Here is a 22,731-nt window from a genome sequence, read left to right on the forward strand (position 1 = left end):
AATCCAATTCAATTGCAGAATAAATTAAGAATAGAATTCAATTAGAAAGAGAAGGGATACGAAATTCTTGCTTTAATCACGATTGCATTTCGTATCTCTCGTTTCTCCGAGAATGCCGTTCTTTTGAGATTACACTGACACTTTCTTGAAAAAATCCTCTTGCTTCAAATAATAGAATTCATTTCAGTAGCACATCAAAGAGCACCGCGTTAATCCGGCAGAAAAATTCGAGTCTGCTTTACAAACTCTAGGCGCACCGTTTTCTCTCCCTCTCTCGCGCCCTTTTCCACCCTTACCTCCCTCTTTCTCGAAAAAAAAAAGCGGAAAAAGTTAGTGGAAACGCGCGAACCTCCTTTTAGCGCAGTTGTGATTCTTGGAGCGTTCAGCTACTCTTCGTTATTTATTTCTTTCCGTTCCCCTGCCTCGTTGCCCCCACGTTTCGCCTTTGTGGTAAATTATTGTCGTCCTCCTGCCTCTTCCTGCTTCCGTCTTCCACGCCACGACGATGCCACGTTCTCGTCGTCGGGTGCTACGTACGTGGCTGAAAGCCTGACAACCCGAAGGGTAGAGGACCCTGCAACGTACTAGATTCAAATTTCGCGAAGAACACCACCAAGGATTTTTATCCGCCTGTGACGATATATCGTTTGAAACGTCCACGAGGACTAAATTTTATGGCGTATCGCACGGTTAATTGGGTCTTGGGGTGAACAAGGGCCATCCTCTGTTCGTAGGGTAGTTTGTTGGAATACTCTTCTATTAAATTGGAAGTACGTTTTATCGCGTTTCGTATAAATTATAATAGAGAGAGGGATCTCTCGTATTGTACGATACTTTAATATGAAATTGTATCCCCGTGACCTTTGTATTATTTCTTTACGTTAGATAAAAATTGCAAACTTTTTATTATATTTTGTAACTTTGTATTATTCAATATACTCCATTTATTAAACTTTTTATATTGTTAAATTTATATTGCCAATATCCGTGTGTCGCTGGAACCATTTTTCTATATTAAAATTGTACTTTCGAACGTTTACGTTATTAAAGATCCGTCATTAAGTATTGAAACACCTATATTATGTAGCTTTTATAACCATGTTTTTGTATATCTTTAAAACTCTATGTTATTAATCATACTATTCAATATTTTTCATTATTAAAATCCTGTCACTCTCTGGCCTTGTATAGAAATTTGTATATTTCCCTTTAATCTTTTTTTTACGTTATATCAGTATCGTATTTCACTGAAGTTTCAATAATTTTGTATCAAATTAAAACTCTGTTTTCCAATATTTTGGGAAGCTTTTTTTTTACCAAAATTAATATTGTATTTTCTTGAATGTTGAATCAATACGTAGTCGTTTTATAAAACATAGATGGAAAATGATTTATTCTCATTTTTTCTCTCCGCGTGCAAAACTACAGCTGTCCATTCGAAATTGCATTGATTTAGGAAGAATCCACGTGTTTCCATTTTTAAAGGTGGTCGCTTGAATTTTTGATACTCGAGCCAGTCGCATTTTTAGCTGGAACATTTCAGCATTAGCATAAGGTACAATGACAAGTGATTTGTTACTGGCTGTCTTGCTCGCTGGGAATATTTGCTCTTTGAATATCTTTTCGCATTGTAAAAGTGAGATTTACGAGCGTAATAGAACGATATCTCGATAGTTACGCGTATCGTGTAGTCAGCTACTAAATAATACTGATTAACGCTACGTTATCGTTCTACGTTCTATTCCATGCATTATTCAAGCACAGGACTGTAGAAAAATTATTGGATAGAATATTCTATTATACGTACGTATATCGACCTACATTCGAAACCAAATTTCCCTGCATGATGCAATACTGTTGCTGTAAATCTATTGTAGAACGTTCCTTTCTGTATTACCTCGATCACCATTTTTTCGTGGAATTAAACCTTTTCGCTGCGTATTGAAATAATGGAGTATGGTAAAAACCGGTGTTATTTTGTTATACAAATGCGAGAAAAAGATATTTTATATGCGTGGAATGGAAAATTCGAATGAAAAAAAAAGATAGAAACTAAAAGAAATTTGTTACATTTTTTTCAAAAGTTTTTCTTCCTCTTCCATAGTGATATTTATAAAAGCATTGAGAAGGATATTCTGGATATTCCGATCGGTTTCTTAATAATTCAAAAAATATTCTTATGTCTGTAGATTTTCATCTTCTTCGAGCGAAACAGTTTCAACGGAGGAAATTAATCAATTCGAAGGTCGTAAGATATGCAGTGTTCTTTTAACAACAAATACGCAGATTTTGATAAAGAAAGGCATCCACACAAATGAATATTATATATCGAATTTATCAAATATGTGTTGTAACGAACAGAACCTATGCAGCAAATTGACATTTATTAATTAAAAGAAACCTTATAGGTCCCTTATTCAGAAAGTTTCTGAATTATTTGTAGGACATGAATATCGCTCGAAGCTTTCACGCGAGATCGAACATCCCAAGATGAAATCGGTCGACGTTTACCGGCCTTAAGCGCCGATGTAACAATTTTTCTCGGTGAAAAGATTATCCTGGTCAAAGATCCCGTGGAAATCGTTGCTCTGCCACCGGCGCGAAGAGCTCCTCTAATCGCGTAGATGTCAATAAACGGATAAATCTCGGCGAAGATTCACGTTACCACGAGTAAGAGCGCAGGAGTGGGTAGCTTTTAATCGTTAAAACGTCGATGAGCGAGCAAACCGCTTCGGAAATGGGCAAACAAACCTGATGGCTGTGAGCTTTCGCCGATTCGCAAAGACAGGCCGACGTTCTTTTCGCGGATGAAACGAAGAAAAGTGAGCAACGCGATGGAGCAAATAAAAACTATACTTGAGAGGTTATTAAAGATCATCGATATTTCTTGATATTCAGATTATCCATGTTCAACGATATTTATAAAAACATTAATAATATTGTTTAGAAGTCGATAACACGACAGTTCGCAGGATGTGGCATGTATTAGTATATTCGTTAATTAAATGGAATTTGTCGGCATGTTAACGATATCATCAATATATTGAATTATGGACAACATTTCGGTATTATGAATATTTACCGATAATTGATACCGGCGCCATTTCTAAAACATATTTGTGGTATATAGCGAGCAGATAATACTAAATTATCGGAATGGAAAATATTTGTTTCTCTTCGTGACTCGATGCATAGTTTGTCGGCGGTTATGGTTTTCGATCGAGCCTGGAAATTTCCTGCGCGAAAATGCGAATTTAATGAACAGACTGGCTGAATGCAAGAAAAATGAAGCAAGAACAGAGCCAGGCTCAAAGGAAACTTGCTCGCTCCTGTTGCCGTTTTTCCGGTCTGATCGGACGAAGTGTTCGCCTTTCTCGGTGCGTACTTAAAAACAAACGTAGTTGCGAAGTTGGTTAAGAGTCCGTGGAATATCGAACAAGTAGCTTAAATTCGCGATTTAATTAAATAAAATAGGAAAGAATCGAAAAAGTCGATTTATAGGAATTTATCAAAATTTCCAATAATTGCTTAAGAATTCTCCGAGATGTCGTACCTTTTTAATATTAGGTCGTTCGAAAAGTGTCTTTCTTTTACAGATACGTCTTCTACAACGATGTATCTCTATACAAACACGAAACCTAATCTGTCGAGCGTTGTGATCTTTATTTTGATTGACAAAATAATATAAAACGGAAAATATTGTGCATCCATTATTTCCTTATAAAACGAAAGAAACTTTTCGGACGACATAATAGATTACTCCGAAATACTTATTTTTTATTGAGACGATTCGAATCTGAAACGTTCCTAAGTTATCAACAAAATTATAATTACAATTATGACAACATTATTCGAAAAATATAATACAGACCATGGGTAGCATCGAAGACAGCCAGTTGTCAAGGTAATTTCTCAAGGAATTTAATTAATTTAATTCCTCTGTCAAGGAATATTGATCACTGATACGTAATAAAGCAAGTAATAAGAAATAGAGATGGAAACAGAAATGACATTCATATGGCTTGGTGGAAAGTTGAAATTTTACAAATTACTTCGCTCCGTTCTCCAAAGTGTTCCCAGTCAAATCCACGGGTGATCGGGCCAAGAAGAAAGTCGCAGAAAGTTACGTTTGTTCCACACTTGTTGGAAACTTTCGTCGATTTTGTCTAACACTTGCCCGTTGCTCGAGAACCTTGTTTGGCAAGTCTCCGCGCAGTCTGCTGCTTAGTAGCTGCCAGTTTGAAATGTGACACCATTTCGACGACTTATTGGGACGATCTTTTGGCGACGAGTCAGTAAAGAAATATCCAGGGGATGAAGGATAGGGCGGCAGATAGAAAGGAAATATCGGCTAAAGACGTTGGGGAAATTTAATAAGACGAAGGGATCTGCAAGTAATGAATAGAATAAAAATTGAATGACGAGTCTGTTAGACAGTTGATACGAAGGAACGTACTGTCACGAATATTTAAGCCTCTGCTAGGAAGATTAAGAAGTCAATTGATCTTTACCGATATCCGGGATATTCGTTAAATCGAGAGAACAATCAGTCGCTTTTGGAATTTTCCACAGATCATACGCATCATAGATCTTTTAACTGTTGTTATCGATAAAAAAAATTGTCAGTGGAAGGTTAGTTGGTTAACAGTGACGAGCATTACGATTAAAATAAAAATAGTAAACTTATTGTATTGCTGTTAGCAGGTGTCTGAACTAATTGGAAGTTAGTTGGGTGCTTAGTTAAGAGAGTTTAAAGGATTAGAAATTTCATGGCGCGAAGTTTGGAGAACTGGAATTCGATAACTGTATCTATAACTGTTCCTCGATTAACAACACGTTGAAACTATAATCAAATTTTCAGCATTTACGCTAGTCGAACAAACAAAGTAAATTCTTTATCTTTTCTAATCAGTTTTCCCGAGAACGAACTTTGTGAGTGAAAAATTGTCATCGACACGAGTATTTGATACTATTTTTTTGTTAATGGAAAATAACAGGCGGAGATTGATAATTGGTCGATGTAGATGTGACTAAAAATGTTACATAACAAGAATTATTCTCGTTAAGGGAATAATTCGCTTATCGGATGAAGGACTCATCCTTTGTAACAGATAACGAATAAACAAGAATTATATTTATAATATTAAATTTTCGAAGCGTTGATCGAAGTTTGAATAGAAAAATTGATCGAACGAATCTCATTAATTTTGAATCGGCGGATCCGGGTGCAACAGTGCAGCGGTTTCCTCGGCTACACTTCAACCTAATAAACCGGCTGATCCAAGCAGAGATCTCAATGATCCGATGACTCATCTCGTGCGGAGGACATTGCCATGCTCGATGGACATTCCTCTTGACTGGCGTAACACGTGTCGTGTTAAACGAGACTCGGTCCCCTTTTAATTGCTCGTGGCATTGTGGGTGTGAATTCATGATGTCATTGGACGTGGATGATTGCGGTTTAGAAAGTGGAATTTTTGGGGTATGATTATGTGACAGGGGTCGTACGTTGAGGTTTCTAGCTACTGATGTATTATATAGTATTCACTTTATATTAAAATTAATCAATTAAAAATTAGTTTGAAGTAATACAAAAAAATTGACACTAGATTCAGTATCCGCGTAACTAGGACGTGGAAATATAGTTTGGATATTGATATCGATTTGGACGTTGGATTTTGATCTGTGCTTCTATCGATATATTGTATTATTATGGTAATCGTATTTCAGAGACTGTTTTTTTATTTATTATTATTTTAAAGTGTATATCACTGAGATATGCTTTTTTTTAATGTTGTTGTATTTTAGAAGTCAAAATTCTCTGTTCGTAACGAGGTTCTATCTTTTTTTTTTAATTACGACATTAACGTCACGTGTACCTTTCGTTATTATCGATTATCACGGCGAAAGTAATCAGTGGGACCAAACGCTATTTTATTTTTCGTTTAGGGAATTATAAAAAAGTGAATTTGATGAGAAAATGTCATAGTATTTGAAGAGTTTCCTAAATTTCTGTAAGAAGCCAATTATAACATCTTTCAAAACTGAAGCTAGGGAAATCGTTTCAACAAAAAAGAGAGGATGGTTTTATCTCTTATAAAAAAGGAATAATACAAAGATATCTCGACTGAAAGAAAGACCATTTTGGTTGATAAAATTGTTTGTTTGGTTCTCAATAGCAAACCTACAGCATTTTACCTGAATTCAAGAAAATGCATTTTTACAACATTTCATTTTTAGTGGTTTCTCTATTCAGCCTACTTTCCTCTTTGTCTGTTTGTCTGAGTGAAGTTAAACGAAATTTCATTAAGTGGAATGGTTCTCTTAAAATATTCGCTTATCAAATCTGGACGCCTCTTTTTCGAGGAATATTTCAATCTTCGAAATATTTGACCGGCTCAGGTTTGCAGATGTCTCGCAGCTATCTTTTACAGATGTATCGAACAATCTATTTAAATAGCTATCTACTAGAAAGAGGTAGCTAAAAGTATACATATATTTCCTACTATTTAGCTTCCAACCACTTCTATCGATTAACGTCAAATTTAGCTTAAGTTATTATCTCTCGTGAACCAATCCCCGAACAAATAGTAGTATTATGTATAATGAAACTTTTTCATTTACCAATTATCAACTACTATCAAACGCAACAGGTAGTTTTTATCAATGAGTTATAAAGCTTCGTTTAAGTGTCTTTACGAAGCAACTTCACGTAAGTGTCTCTTCGCTTAAATTAAATTACCTGCGAGCATGATCATGCTTCATTGCACGTATAAGGTGACATGCAACAGGAGGTGAAACTTGAAAAGGGTCTTACACGCAGGAGGAAATCGGAAACGTGAAATAATATACACAGCGAAGACTAAACTCGAAGAGAATATTTGGTAGTTAGTAGGATCAAATATCTTGCTGTTATATTTATTCTAATTGCTATGGAATATTCTTGCCGACTGAAAATAGAAAATAAACGAATGATAGGAAATATATTAGGTTGGGGTTAGGTTGATATATTAGGAAATAATTGACGCACAACGTTTTTTGTTTTATATTATTTTGTCGAATTACGTACATTTTGTTCCATTGAGATGAACATTTCACAGGCTTGCTTTCACGTTTCTATGAAGGTGCACTATTGTAAAAAAACACGTTTGCGAAAGAAAGACACTTTCCGGACAATCTAATGTTATAATTTATGGTACTCCAGAAGGGATGGTGTTTGAAAATAGAAATTAAACTAAGAAGAAATATTCTATTTATTCTAACAGTTAATGGAATCGAATAATTTGTCTATCGATATTTTCTAGTTTCCTTTCTTCTTTCGTTAACAAAATTATATGCAAGTTTATCGTTATTTAAACATATCTCAACCTACGTACAGGTATCCTCTTAATATACGCGAAACCGATCAACCTTCAAATATATTTCTCTCGATAAATGAATCTTCCTATGCGAAAACTTTATTCTAAAATATAAACTTACTTGTTGGCAAAATTGCCAGGTCATCCAGTGTATTTTGAAATTCGACACACACTAGTAAAGAGAAAGCATGTAAAAAATCATAGACCCATGTAGGTCAATGCTTAGCCTCGTGGTGACGTTTTACACGATCATGTAACCTGCATGTAATGCGAGCCATTAGAGCCATTTCGAGGGACGCTCGACCTTAATTGCGGTTGTTTCGACGAGATATAGTTTAACATCGCGCCCCTTTTACTTGACAGCAATTATCCTCGAGGTTGACGAACGTCCACGGGAAACTGCCGGTCGACAAATCGACCAGAATCCATTGCTCGCTTGTCTTTTTCTCTCTGCATCTAGTCACGTCTATTTTCAAACGCAACTGCCGACGTTTCGTCGCCTCTTGAATTATTTCTATGCATCGCCGAAAAATCGTTGTAATAATCGATGTAATAATCGTCGAATAATATCTATCAATTTTCGTGAACGCGGGTTAATTTACTCAGAATAGAATACTCTCGTCTGTGAAAGAAACGATCTTCTTTATCAATTATTAATAGCAATTTTCTCAGTTGGTTATTAAAGATGCGATGTACGTGTTAAAATTTGAGAACAGCTTTATCAAAAGCAAATATATTTATTGTTTAGTCAATTAATAATTTATAACAGTACAAAGTGACTAGAGAAATTTAATTTAATTTAATTTAATTTAATTTAGGTTGACAATTTACGGACACACAGTACTGCACGTTATATAGTACTATATATGAAAAATGCAAATTATTCACCGAAATGTTTGTCAATCGGTTGACGAAGGATATTAAAAGAATTTTTAATCCACAGGTTTCACGATATTCGAGAGTGTGATTGAAAGTTTAAACCAGCTCGAAAATCATTGAATGCAGGACGTACATAAAAGATCAAAATTATCCATCGAAATGTTATTTCAATTAGATCGCAAATAATTAATCCGCAGAAAATGTTCGATATATAGATGTGGAAATGTGCGGAAGTGTTATTGAAAGTTGAAAAATCGTTTAGAGAGATTTCGAACTGAGCCCCAGTTATTAAACTTTCCTTCGGGTAACAGTTAGTGAAATATCGTCCTGGCTAATTACCAAAATCCCCAAGTAACTGCGCCACCGACCGCGGAAAAACTACGACGTGTGAGCCGCAAGCTGCACGAGGAAAGCTTCTTATTACGTGTTCCGTTTATTTCCGGTAAAGGAACGGGGGGGAAAAAAGGAGGAAAAAGCATTAAACGGCGCATTGGCAGCGGTTACGAAGCCGACTCGTGGCTTTTAAAGAAGAAAAATCACGAGCGTGCTCGAAGTTACCGTAAAGAAGCCAAATAGTTGGCGAAAGTTTTCGATCGAGTTGCCGGTTGTTTATTAGCCGAACCAATCGAACAAATTGATTTTTCAAATTAGTTGAAAATGTTCAAGTGCGTTTTGTACCATGACGATTTAATTTAAACGCAACCTTCTCACTTCTGAGATATTCCGATATATCCGTCCAATGTTTTACAACGTTGATAATTCATTAATTCCTCCGTTGAATATTTTTTTCATATTATCTACGTCCTTTAAAAATTCCTACTGTTAAAAAAAGATATGATAGATGCGCTTGTACTAAATATTCGTAGCTATACAAAAAGGAAACTTAAATATACTATTTCAGCGAGCACGCTATATATATGCATTCCAAACATAGATAATCGATCGTTATTACCAAATCAATTTTACATCTTCGGTGCTGACAATAACCTATTACATGTATCGTTCTATAGCGATCGAAATAAATGAAAGTTTGTCGATACTAACAACAAATACAGAGAATAGAATGGATGACGTAATAATTTCCATAATAATTTCCAATTACACTTTTTTATTCTATCTAATATTTCTTCATTGTTTGCGATCGAATATTGTCACGGTGAAACAGAATTTGAGATTCATTAATATCGATTATTCCTCCATCAATTCTATTCGTAACCTTCGTAATTTTCGTCCATATATTTCTCCAGTTACCTCTGATTTCTGCTTAAATGGAAATATCGTAAATTAACTATTTAATCGGTAAATCTCTTTCATTCGCTCATTATACATTTGCTCGTTGATTTTCGATCACGAAATCGGTCAGTTTTTACAAACAGTTTAATTTGAAAAGAATGAAAATGTTGTAGAACCCTCGTAAAGTAAGTTTCTCGTCATCGGTAATCGGTTTATGTTCCATCGAATAATTAATTCCTGTTAATGAGCAGCAAGCCAAGCTTTTTCGACTCGTGTCGCCAGGATAATTGAAGCGGCTGATCCCATTTGCTAGCATTAAACGCACAACGAGTCCTCTCGAATTATCTTGACAAGTGTGTTGCTGACTGGTAATTACTTGTTCGCAATTAACGAAACAAATAGTCGTGTCGCAGGTCTATGAACATATTTTTCCGATTTAAATATCCCGATTCAATATGAATACCGTGGTTGAAATTTTAAATATCCCGATCGTTTTTCAATCCCCTACAAATTTTAAATATCCCCAATTTTTCGATAAATTAATTCCACGATTCTAACAAGAATATAGTAGAGTAATCTGGAGATTTGAGTTTTTTGAACATTTCAATTTCATTGTTCGAAATACTAAAGGTTTAATATCCTTGATGCATTAACTTTACTGTTCTACGATTATGAATACTTAATTGTTTTATAATATACAATGGGCTGTATTTTAGTAGCGATTTTTCACGTCCATAAAAACAAATTTGCCCGAAAACAATTTCCACGTCGGCCGGTTTTATCGTTAAAGACCTGGGACACTTTCACGTTAAACAAACTTTCTCGGTGTACTTAGTTGCGTGCCCTCGGTTTAATCGAACGTTAAGATCTGCAAGTACGTTGGGCTGTGATTTATGCGTCAGATAGCACTGAGAAAATAGCCTCGTATTAATTGTCCAGCGAGACATCGATCTTAATAGAAATTATATTGCCAGCGATTAGATTGACCTTCTTTTCTCTCCAGAAGCTTTTCTTTATCGCTTTACTGATAAAAATCCATCCTTCAACTTTCTTTTCTTCGTCAAAATTTTTCGACATTTTCTTCAACTATCTATCTCGAGTTAAAATTTGAAGAAACTTTAATTTTTGAATTTTTGAATCACAATTTCTGTCTTATAATATGTAGAATATTATTTACATTCAATCTTGCTGTATTTCTTTTATTTATTACCCTGCAATATCAATGATTATTAATATAAGTCGAGATTGCAGAAAATTACTGGAAGTTGCTGTACGTAAGTGGTGAAAGAAATTGGATTTCTTTTACTTAAACCAGGAATGTGTAATTATTATATTTCACGAATGCATTGCTGCCACTTGAAGCCATAAGTCAGACTCGTAAGATATATTCTCGTGGTTTATATTATATTTGTTATGAAAAATTACACTTCGTTGTGTATATAGCCGCAGTCACGCAGCGACTAGACGAGTCGTACGTCATTTTTGGTAGCGCATTAAAGAACCGAATAGTTTCAGGAAATTCCACTTCCTTTAACCCCATTTCCTTCGTAACAGCGCGAGGAAAAATCTCGAAAAATTACTCCTTTAGCTTGATTGATGTATCCCTTTTTTCCATATATCGATTCCTTTTACCCTTCTGCGTGTAAAGATATTAGGGTAGAATAGTGAGGTAATGAGTACCTTTCAAAGTGGTAACACCTCATCTTTTATTCAAGATACGACAATGTTATTGCGATGGATACTTAAACGAACGCGTAAATGCAATAACTAAAAAACTATAATAAATTACAAATCTACTTTGCCGATGTAAATGAGACAAAAAAAAGTGTAAATCACGAAACGTTCGAATGTTTCATTTCTCGACATTTTTATTTTTTACGTTATACATTTCCGTCCATTCTTAAAATCCCCGGAAAAATAGTATTTGTCGAGTCTAGCATAGAAATTATAATGCCATTTAGGACACGAAATACAAGAAAGAAATTTTTGAATGAAAATATTGGATCTGTAAAGAACTACAGGCACGTAATTCAAGATTAGCGAAAAAGATATTTTTCGTGTGCGCAGAATTAGAAAAAAGAAAGGACACAAAAGGATAAACAGAAATTTTTACGAAAAATGTACGCTATTAAAAAATTCTCGAGTCACTGCTTCTATCTAATATTTTCTTCTACAATCTTCCTCCGTTTACACCAAAATAAAACCAAAAGAGGTATAGAGCACGGGGAAGACATTTTCGTGAAAAGTTTAACCTGTAAAAACATCTTTGACTCGCTCTTTCCCCTCTCGCCATTTTTTTTACCATTTCCTCTCCATTTATGCACGCGCGAGAGCAAAGAACGCGCAACACAAAAATGAAGTTTTTGCGAGAAATGTAATTTAACCCAGACTACCAAGAAGCGTCAGAAAAGAAATATTTCAAATCATCTCCTTAACGTTTTCTTCCAGAAAAATTTTTTGTCCACTTACGTGAAACTAAAAACGGAATATATACAGAGTACCAAAAGAGAAATTTTTATGAAAAATGCAATCTACAAAAGTGTACGAACAGACATTGCAAAAGAGAGAAACAGAAATCACCCCTTCCTTCCAAACATATTCTTCTAAACTTTCTTCTCCGCTGACAACATAAAGGGAATAAAAGATAGAAAGCGGGGGCGGGGGAAGGAAGCGAAAAACGCTTGTTCCAACCACGTGAATCGCTCTGTAGAATCATCTTCTCGCCCGAAGCGACACCCGCTTCCGCCCAGCCGCGTTTCCTTCTTTTCCTCGTCGTTTTCCTCTGCTCTCGTACGCGCCGGCTGTACCTGGTACTACTCTGTAGCCAAACGACGGGGCAGGCTCGTTAACAACTCGTCCTTACTAATTAGTACGAGGGTCGGATCGATCAGAACCAATTAGGTACGGCAGGGTATCGGTAGCTTCTCTGTCGATTGAAATCCTCACTTTGTAGCAGCGATTAAGATACGAGCACTTTCGCGTATACATTCCATCTATGACATTTTCGATTTCCGTGGATGGATCCATTCCGTGGATCACAAGAACAGCGAATGACGGAACGAAGCGTTTGTAAATATTCTGTGATTTCTTTTACATTTTTTCTAATATTTTGTTGATTAGGAAGATCGAGATGTGGGAATTACAGTGGTCGTAAAAATGTCATTGTGATCTTTTCTATGTAACTGTTTCTTGTCATTAATTATGGATTAATTTTTGTTACAGATTGAAATACCGTTGGTACCGTGATCCTGTTGTCTTCTTCGGAAGTTCCTCGATCGAACGTTCCATCTTCAAAATAGGTAAATAGTATAAAGATTTCTTAATTAAAGTTTCTTAACTGTAGACTCATTACAGAATATTACTAATTCAATTAAATAGATAATCAATGATTGGACGTCGTATTGTACATCAGCGAATATAAACGATACATTTTAATTTGCAATATTTCCAAAGAACCTCAAAAGACGCGAAATAAATTATTAAAAAAGAGCGGAATATCGTTAGATCGGAACATAATCGTACAAGGTTTTATAAAATTTTCCAAAGTAAGGGATGCTCGTTCGCAGTTGATTTTCGCGGCCTGAGCGTAACAGTGATCAATTTTATACCGCGATTAATACCTGGAAACCGCGGTGGTACAAGTACGTAGGAAAAGTTGAAATGGCCGATATTTTATAAAGTTGCCAGGGATAGCGTGGTTTACAGACACTCGGCGCGAAAATGCTGGATCACTGGCCGATATGTGTTCGCATAAGTCACGGAAAAATACTATAAGAAGGGAACCGCGGCGCGATAAGCTCGCCACGTTTAAACTTCTTACACTCGGCTCCGTATCGAACTTCTCCGATGAATAACCCAAGACGTAGCCGTACGTCTCGCAAAAATGTACATTCACTCTGTTTTTCATCGTAAAATTGTATTTTTGCGTGAATCTGAAAAATGCTCAAGTAGAGGATTATTTATATTATTTTTATTACGAAATATTTTATTACGTTTGCTATTTTTATCACGAAACGGTAATTACAAGGAATATTTGTTATCTTCCTTTGGGATATGAGAAAGGAAATTTTTAATCGCTTGACTTTGTTAACTTTGGTAACTGAAAAATTTTGGTTAATAAACCGTGTCGTTTTTGTTCTATCCGATTTTGTATTCAATATTCTAACTACCAAAGTGATCGAAATGATCGATTTATATTTGTTAATAGGAGGAGAATAAATTAAAAAAAAGAAAACATTATGATTAACAGTTCAAAAGTAGTTGATACTGAAATAGTAGAACTGTAGTAGAAGTTGCAAGGTAATTTATTCAATTCACTTTGTTTTGTGACGCCAAAAAGCTCTTCGGTTCGAAATGACTCTATGAAACAATACAAATATAATTTCGCTATTTTACATTCAAGCTAGTTTATTTCCAAATGAATATTCAAATACACTTTGTTTTTCATTTCCACGATCGTTAAATCCTCTTATTGTTAGTGTGCTAATTAAATAAGAATCTTGGTACATTAAAGTATATATGTAGAAAATTAGACGATAATTATGTCAATTAATAGAAGCTGAAATTTAATAATACGCATCGTAAGTTACGAATTGCCGTTGAGCTGAATAGACAGGTGTTGAGATATATTTGTACTTGATGAAGCTAATGCCAGTGTTGACAATATAATGGGGCCACATTGTTGTGCGCCACAATGATGCTGTCTGTGCCGTAGATTTGTGGCTGTTTGATAAAATCACGTCGTGGCTGCGTATTATATAGCTGTGGATATGAATTGAAAATGATTTCTGGTACTTTTATCGTCGAATATTTCAATGAAAAATAATTTTCGCTAGTTTCGTTGTGGTATATTTCAATGGAATGTTATTCCATATAAATTTCGTGAAATATATGGAGGATAAAAGCAAAACGCCTCTCATTAGTATAATACATAAAGTAACGAGCGTATAACCAGGGGAATGCTTGCTCGCAAATATAACTAATTGTGTTGCGTGGATTAATTATAAACGATTTTTTAATTTTTACTTGCAGTAGTAATTACAAATTAAATTAAGCTATATTTCTACAAGGACTTTCCCTATAAATGTGGCTCGTTCGATCGAAGCAACGATCATAGATACACGCATAATTAATTATGTTTTTATAATAGCTAACAATAATTATCATACTTTCTCGTAATTAGTACTAGATTCATCGTTGCATAATTGTATCCAGTGATCAGTGCGAAATAACCAATCAGACGTGCGTTACTTTGCCTAGTCATCTTCTGGTAAATGTACTTGCCTTAACCTACCTGCTTCTGAGGGATGCAAATTCACACGGCGCAAGAGCGCGAGTCTCGTGGAATATAGAAGACGGGGAGAGAAACGCGTAATCCGCACACACTTGGTCGATATGCAAATCTTGGAAGGCACTTCATAAACAGCTACATCACTTAAGCATTGTACGGCGGGCTGCTATTGAGGATAATCTTGGCGTGCCATTTCGCGAAACAATATGATTACATTTGCATAGAGACCTCGCGCTGGGTTAAAGGGGGGAGTGGAAGGGACTGGTTAAGGGTGATCTTCCGTATCTGTTCTCTTACGACCTGGATTATCGATTTCGTCGTGTTGCGCGCGATTCGAGGCGTAAACATCTACCGATCGTTTTCGACAATACAGTCGATTACTTGGCGCGTATGGCGCTTCTAATGGAATTGAATTTAATGAAACTTGGCAAGTAGATGTTGTTCATTGTCGAGTTCACGGCAGTTTGCTGGTTTGTTGGAGCGGTTGCTTGTTTTTCACAAAAGAGAACTGGATAATGGAAACGATGACAGTGGAACGTGGAATGAGATGGCACGATTGCAGCGCGTTCTTCGGTTTTATTAGCGTGAAAGTCTTCTATGAGCTTTTGCTAACGATTTACGTTTTTCTTGCTAACGAAATAGTGGACAAAAATATCAAATATGACAGAACAAAGCTACCCAAGAAGATGTTTGGAAAAACTGATACTATTAAACAGAAAGTCACCAGACGAAAGGAGGAATTGGGCCATCCAGCTGAAAACTAAGTTACAGCGGTACGATAGAGAAAATGTAAACCTATTAAATATAAAGGTGCGAGTAGAAACACAAAAAGGACTATCGGAACAAATCTGCAAAAAGTTTCGCGATAAGAATGAAAGGAGAGTGCTAAACTCGTTCTATGGCAAAATGTATAAAAACCATTAGTAAAAATGAACTGGAGAAACTTAATTAGCCGAATATGAACATCCCACTTGCAGTGAAGCAAATTATCGAACAAGCAAGATTACTCGGGAAGTTAGACTGGGTTACAAGAACCGAAAAGGAGTGCAAATACAAAATAGAAGAAATCTACGAATGCAGACTATACAAAGAGGTAGAGCAGGAAAATATAAATCATGTTCTAACTAAATGTCCAAATCTACAAAGAAATTAGACCGAGGTGGTTGGAGAACAGAGAGCTGACGCAAATCCTAACAGCGGATACAGAGAAAGCAGTATGGGAATTGGCAAACTTCGTCAAAGCAACCCTAAAGAGCCTTCTGCATGAAAGAGTAGAACTAAACAGACACAGACTCCATAGTCGAGCAAGTCTAACAAATACGTCCTTGTAAATACACAAAATGGATATACATATACTATATAATATACAGTATAAATTATATATACATATATAAGTTAAGGTATTATAATAACAAATACAGATTAAAGACAAGAAGACATATATAGGTCATAAGACAGTAGTTTACATATAACAAACATTAGACATATAAGAAAGATAAATAGGATATGTGTTCAATACTAAACCAAAGATTCTAGCAGACAACTAGGTCCATTACAATATATAAATGACTGAAAAAAATAAAAAAATAATACTTTTTTGTTATTAACAATTTGAAAGGGACAGGTGAATGGAGGTTTATAGAGGATGCTTCGTGACAATGTTTCGGAAAAGTCAATTGTCAAAACAATTGTACATTTCCATTAAAAATAGTAACACAATTGTTAAATACACATGACCGTAGTATTGTTTGAAAATAAATGGTACGAATGTAGTACTCGTCGTATCATTCATCTTTTTTTTCCAACTAATAAATCAGCGTCATTTACACACCTAACAAATACACTTGAAAATATATTTAAACTATAAAATTCGTTTACGAAAGAAAAGATACAAAAGTACGCTATCTGCTTTTGGATTTATCAATTTCGTATTAATTCTTGATATATATTTCAACTTGCGAAAAGTATCAATTTATAGATCGTAGTACGCAGAAGTAAATTTATGCGTAATCTTTATAAATTTGTTTAGAATATTTAAAATAAAGAATGAAAAATTGTTTGATGTATATACAAGTGATTAGTTGTTTATTCCCATTTTTCATCACGGAGTACGTAACATTTATCATCTGCTATAAAACGGGAACACGACTTCCAACTTCGTTAAAATTCAGCTTTTACGTAAACATCGTTACAATTCTTCATAATTTTTACTCCATTTGCGAAGATTATGTTTCATATAGACTGACTAACGAACCTTCTAAACTCCATACTTACCTGACTACGAACTTGTATTATATTTTCCTTTCAGCAACTTCTATCCATCCTTGTTGTATCCTTCGAAACCGGAAGTATCCGAAACCAAGCACTACCACTGTTACCAAAGCAAACGCCGAAGTTTGCTTGCTACTTCTATACCCGTGCACTAAGCCGATCTCGTGATACGATAATATTGCTGGTATGATGCATGTCAAATCAATGAACAACTTGGACAATTCCTATGATACGATCAACCAATGATCGTAGCATAATTTTGCAGTGAATATTTTTGAAACCAAATGTTTCGTTTTAAGAAAAGAATGGTTGTGAACCTCTGTAAATTTATACGTGCAATAACCTTTTTCCCTTTTTCAATTTTTATCATTAAGGATACGATCAGATAGAAATTCTAACATTGTCGTTGTACCACGTGTCAATGTACGTTGACTTTGGAAAATTTCATCGTAGATAGTAATTGATCTATAAGCGGACAATCAGACGATCAGCGGATAGGCAGACGCCTGTATGGATTTAGCTTTATTAACCCACGCATCTCACGTACTCAGAGCCAATCAGCGATTAACCAGACAAGGGAGAACTCTAACCGTTTTTGTCAACACTTCTTCCAAAACTTTCACCCCTGCAAACACGTTTCTTCGCTCGCTTCGACACGCCCAGCGCTTCAAGCACAATTAGTAAAAAAAAAAATAATGCGATCATCATATCCACCAGGACACATAATCGAACGTAAGTAACCCTAGCTCAGATAAAATCGCGCATTTCAGCAGACAGGCAGCTTTTTTGCTAGCAACGCTCCAATATTATACCCATTCAAATATAGCGTTCATTGACACAGTTTCATTTTCCTTATCATTTTGTACTTATACAACTTTACCATTTCTTCGTCCATTCGAACGACACGGTGACGTAGGAATAGTAATCGAGTAAAGGCAAAATCAAATCCTCGGAATACCATGTCACGTTATATCGTGATGAATTAAATTTTGTTAGGAATTTCCCAGCTGTTCCAGTTTGCCCCGAAAATAATAAGGAATTTCAATCTGATTAACGATTTTGCGATCTGCAAGATCCAAAATTCGTTCATTTAAAACACACGTGTTATAAGACACGTAGAGTAAGATGCAAACGATCATCGTAATTAATCCCACCCACTGTGAGCAGCCAGCCAGCCAGACGATAAGGCTGGCCGCATAATTAGACGTGCCTCGGTGTACTTTGCCGGGAAATTCATCGCTGCAAGTGATGTATATTCATAAACAGAGCAGCTCGAAAACTGAAATCGAGCGTCACATCGTTGAAGTCGCGGCCACAAAAGCGACAAGCTAGCGAAGAGATGGGGCTGGATGGAACGTGAGAAAGAAAGGTCGTCGTCGAGAGGAAGATACTGAAAGCCAGCGGCTGGGTCGCGTAATTGTGAACTCACCGGAATCAATATAGTACCAGGGAAATAACAGTATGCCACGCGATACACTGACTTGAGACTAGACTCTGTCGTGGTTTATTGTTCGCGTTGCAGACACAAACCTAACGCCTCGATAACGCCACTCGAGCGCGTCTTTTGCTCGCTTAATTAACCTGCCTTCGGCGAAAGTCGAAGCTGCGAATCTTGCCGGGTACCATCCTGCAGGGATTTGCGTTGCATTTCACATGGTTCGTCGTTGGGATGTTGGTTGATTCGCTTCACGCAAATTACGTGGTAATTTGACGTCGATGCAGAGAAATGAGAAGGAAACGCGAGACGTAAGAGTGTCGTCAGGGAATGGTTTTAAGATTCTGATGATTTCCTTGTGCTTCAGGTTGAGTCGAACGAGCTTCTCGAGGGAGTAGTCTCGAGTTGGACTTTTATTCCATCTGTATCCTAGTACGGTATAACTTGTTTACTATGCATTTTTGTTAACTTTGAATAATTTTTCTAAAAATAAACAACATGCTTGTAACAAAGTTATATCTTTGCACAAGATTTGGAATCGATATAATTAAAATTAACTTTCAAGTAACTTTTCACGATTATTTATGTGTTTAATTCACAGATACTACAGTTTATAACTTGCTCTGAATTTATTCTCAATTACAAAGTATAACATTAGAATTTCAGAGTTTCTGGTATTTCTAGCATTACGCTATTAAATATCACGAATTCTGAACATTCATGAACATTTCCTACCTCTTAAAAACTATTAATTCTGAAGATTTCAGTACTTCGGTGCTTCAAATATTGTAATAACGTGATATCATTCGTATATTATTGTATCTCAGATTCGAGATACAAATGACCAAGAATTCCTTAACTAGGTTTCGAGAATAATAAAGATATCAGATATTACGAATTCTTGAGTAGTTTTCGTATCGAGGATTGCCATCTCTCAGACGGTACAGAGATTTGCTTTCCATCATAGAATCCGTGAATTATAAAAGGTTTTGTTGGCGTTGCCAAGCGCGGAGTGTGCCGTGTTTTGTCTCCGCAAGAAAGTCACCCGAAAGATGATATCGCATGCCCGTGTAATTTGCGTGGAAATGCAGTTTGAGAATACAATTTAACGCTTCAGCGATACGTTCCGTATGTTGGAGCGCAATTACACATTTCCTGCGTTCAAATTCTGCAAACCTACACACAAGCACAAACCGAAATTAATCCCTTTCAACCTTTCGATACATTCGATTTACGATCTTTTACTATAACGCTTATGCGACATAAAAAAATCGACGAGCTATACATAATATTTGTTAACGCGTTTATTCGTTTCTGTACAGTTTATTCTATAAACGTTTAAAATTAATTTACATTGTACTTTTTTAAATAAAAAATTTGTTCTCTCTGTAATTTTCTCTCTGTTTCAGACAATTATTTTATTACCATTTATTTGTTCGCTCTTATTTTATTAACGTTTTTCGACCGATTCTGGTTCGATTATGTTTCATTTCTATCAAAAAAGTATCTAATATCGAAAACGGTAGATACGATTCTGCTTCCAGTTTCATATAACAAAGTTTCGTTTTCCTCATAATTAAATTTCCCTAGAAAAAGGTGTATCCTACATATCGTCTATCAGATAAATCGATTTTGCTACTCGGTTATACCAACTCAAGCATAAAAATTCGGGATTAAAAATTGAAACATAGCCTACATTCGGATTATAATCATCGTAATCCATGTAAATAACGGAACAGAACTGATCATTAACAAATCGGGAAATCGAGTTAGCATCGTTACTCTGGATCACCTTCGCGCGTTAATTTCTCCGTAACTTTTTATGAAAAAAGAAAAGAAGATAGGAAACGAGTTTATTTCATCTCCTCTCTTTCAATATCCGCCGATAGCCGCGGCGATATTGCAGCGAATCGTTTCATTACATTTTTGCCACCGAATTTTTATCACTTCTTTTTTTTGTTCAACTTGGTCAGTGATAAAAAAAAAAAAATTGGATATTCTCGCAGTTGCTACGAGTTAATTACGATGGTTAAACGATGATCGCGAATTTTTCGCGTGTTTCACGGAAAAGAACGAAAAGAGAGAAAAATTGCAGGTGCAATCGAGTTGTTGGTGCCATTAATTCGAGGCTTTTGATTCAAAAGGAGAATTCTGACGCAAAGAGCGCCGGAATTGTAACTTAGTCTGGCAATTTGACGCGTCTCCCGCACTTGCTGGCAAGCGTTTGTCAGTTTTTGCAGGCAAACGTTATATGCAAAGGAGTATGGCAAGATGGGACAATTTACGCGGCAATGGTTCAGCTTGGCAAGAAGGCAAGGTTGTTGCGGCGATTTCACAGAGATGGTTTGGGGGTGAGATTGTTGGGTGTTCTGGGCTAGCAGTTCTATTTCGTGCCATGTGATTTCATTGTGCATTCAGAAGATAGCACCTCCTCTAGAAGAATTCAAAGCCATTTTGTTCGTCTTTTTTATTCCTGAAACAGCAAGACAGTGTGAAATATCGTTTATATCGTTTTATATCATTCACGTATTTCCTAATCGTATATCATCTACGAGTATTTAATATTGTGTTAAATATTGTATAATAATGTGTGTCATCGTTTGTTTGGTACATAATGAACTAGCTAATCTGCAAATTGTAATTATTTCCCATTTCCAGACACGCTTGTTATTTCTACAAGAAATGTATCGAGCTTTTTATGACAATATATGCGAAACGCTATTTTACGCGGAATAGCAACGAATTATCTGTTACCGATATAATTCTCAATCAATTGCAGTAATGCTAGAGAAATGAAAGATTAATTTAAATTCAAGCTGCTACTATATTGGGAAATATAACCGTTACTGTAAATCTGTTCTTCAACTGCTTAAGTATTTCCTTAAAAATCTACAAATACATCGAGAAATTCATCGATGCCAAAAGAGTTCTTCGAACAAAACGCTTGAAACACCTCTCAACTATAAAATTCACTTACACAAATTTTTACGAACGAGATACTAAATACCGTCTCTCTTAAATAGAAACAATATTTCGAAATCTTCGGAGCAAAACCAGAATAATCAAATATGATTCTCCCGTAAACGTCTCTAGTCGCCCTGAACGTACCGAATTACGTCGCATCTTTTCGATCGTTGTTGCGAGACGACGTAAGTCGTATAACGAGTCACGGAATAGACGGAAATACGACGGGAGAATAAAGAAGATAGCGAAACGGTGTAATTTATGTGCTGAGCCGCGGAAATTTACGAGGCTGCCGACCGGTGGCTTCGCGAAATCTTAAAGCAACGTAAGCCGTGGGGATTATTTCGCTCATTTCCACGCGCCGGATCTCTGTCCTTCTGTGTTTACACGTCGTAATACGTTGTTACGTTATCGTTTCGGCGACGTTGGCGAACGAGGGTTAGACAGAAGGTGCGACCAGCCGGAAAAGGAGTTACGCGTGCAAACCGGGTTTATTTTGCTGATCGCACGTCGAATGGTACTCTCGTACTAATTTCCACTGCTACGTAGAACTCGTCAATTCCGAGAAACGTGTACTATATACGTTGATGAATGCGTGGAGAACGAGAGATGCCCGGGGGATAACGATGGAAGGATGAATGGATCTACCGCAGGAAACAATGTGTATTTGAGGTTTGCGCAAGCGTGTACGATGATTTATCGAGCGTGCTGGATCATTTTGGATTAATTCGAATGTCATATACATACGTCAGTAGGTTATGGATGATGTGTTAGTTTTTTAGATACCGGAGTTTATTTATCCGTGTAATTCGATCGTGTAATGCGTGCGCACGAAAGATCTTTGTGTCTCTTCTTCTGTGTCTCTAATGCTGTATTATATCAAATTGTATTGGGAATCATATGCACCAGGAAAGTGAATAAGCGAAATTCTAACGTTTACATAGCTACGATATTGAAAAGCAGAATTCAATACTATAGGACTTTCTTATTTCTTTAAAATGAATTAAACAGGAAACGATGGTTATTGAATTAAATACAGTAATGTGCTATGACTAAGACAACTGAATAGTTAATTTACAACTCTCGTCACAATGTCTCCAACGCTCTCTTCCACGCGGACCACCCTCCTCGACAACGCTGACAACACTCCCTGACAACGCTGGCCACACTTTGACTTCCCAACTCACGACTGCCTGTTAATTCGTCTTTTTCCCTTAAGCATCCCTTTGTCTTTTCTCATAGCCTCGCCATGTACGCGTTCTACGCGGCCATGGCAACGTAGACCTTTTTTCCGCGTAATT

The 22,731-nt window shown here is 36.1% G+C and overlaps 1 protein-coding gene across 2 annotated transcripts in view; it reads left to right on the forward strand.

The window, feature by feature from the left end:
* Con (leucine rich repeat protein connectin) overlaps positions 1 to 22,731 on the forward strand; it is a 349,474-nt gene that overhangs the window by 175,162 nt on the left and 151,581 nt on the right. For both annotated transcript variants that reach the window (XM_033337975.2, XM_033337976.2), the window contains one exon: positions 12,693 to 12,769. The gene's annotated coding sequence lies outside the window, so the exon portion shown is untranslated. The remainder of the gene's footprint in view (positions 1 to 12,692; positions 12,770 to 22,731) is intronic.

The sequence above is a fragment of the Bombus vancouverensis genome, chromosome 9 (assembly GCF_051014615.1).
Source record: "Bombus vancouverensis nearcticus chromosome 9, iyBomVanc1_principal, whole genome shotgun sequence".
NCBI lineage: Eukaryota > Metazoa > Arthropoda > Insecta > Hymenoptera > Apidae > Bombus > Bombus vancouverensis.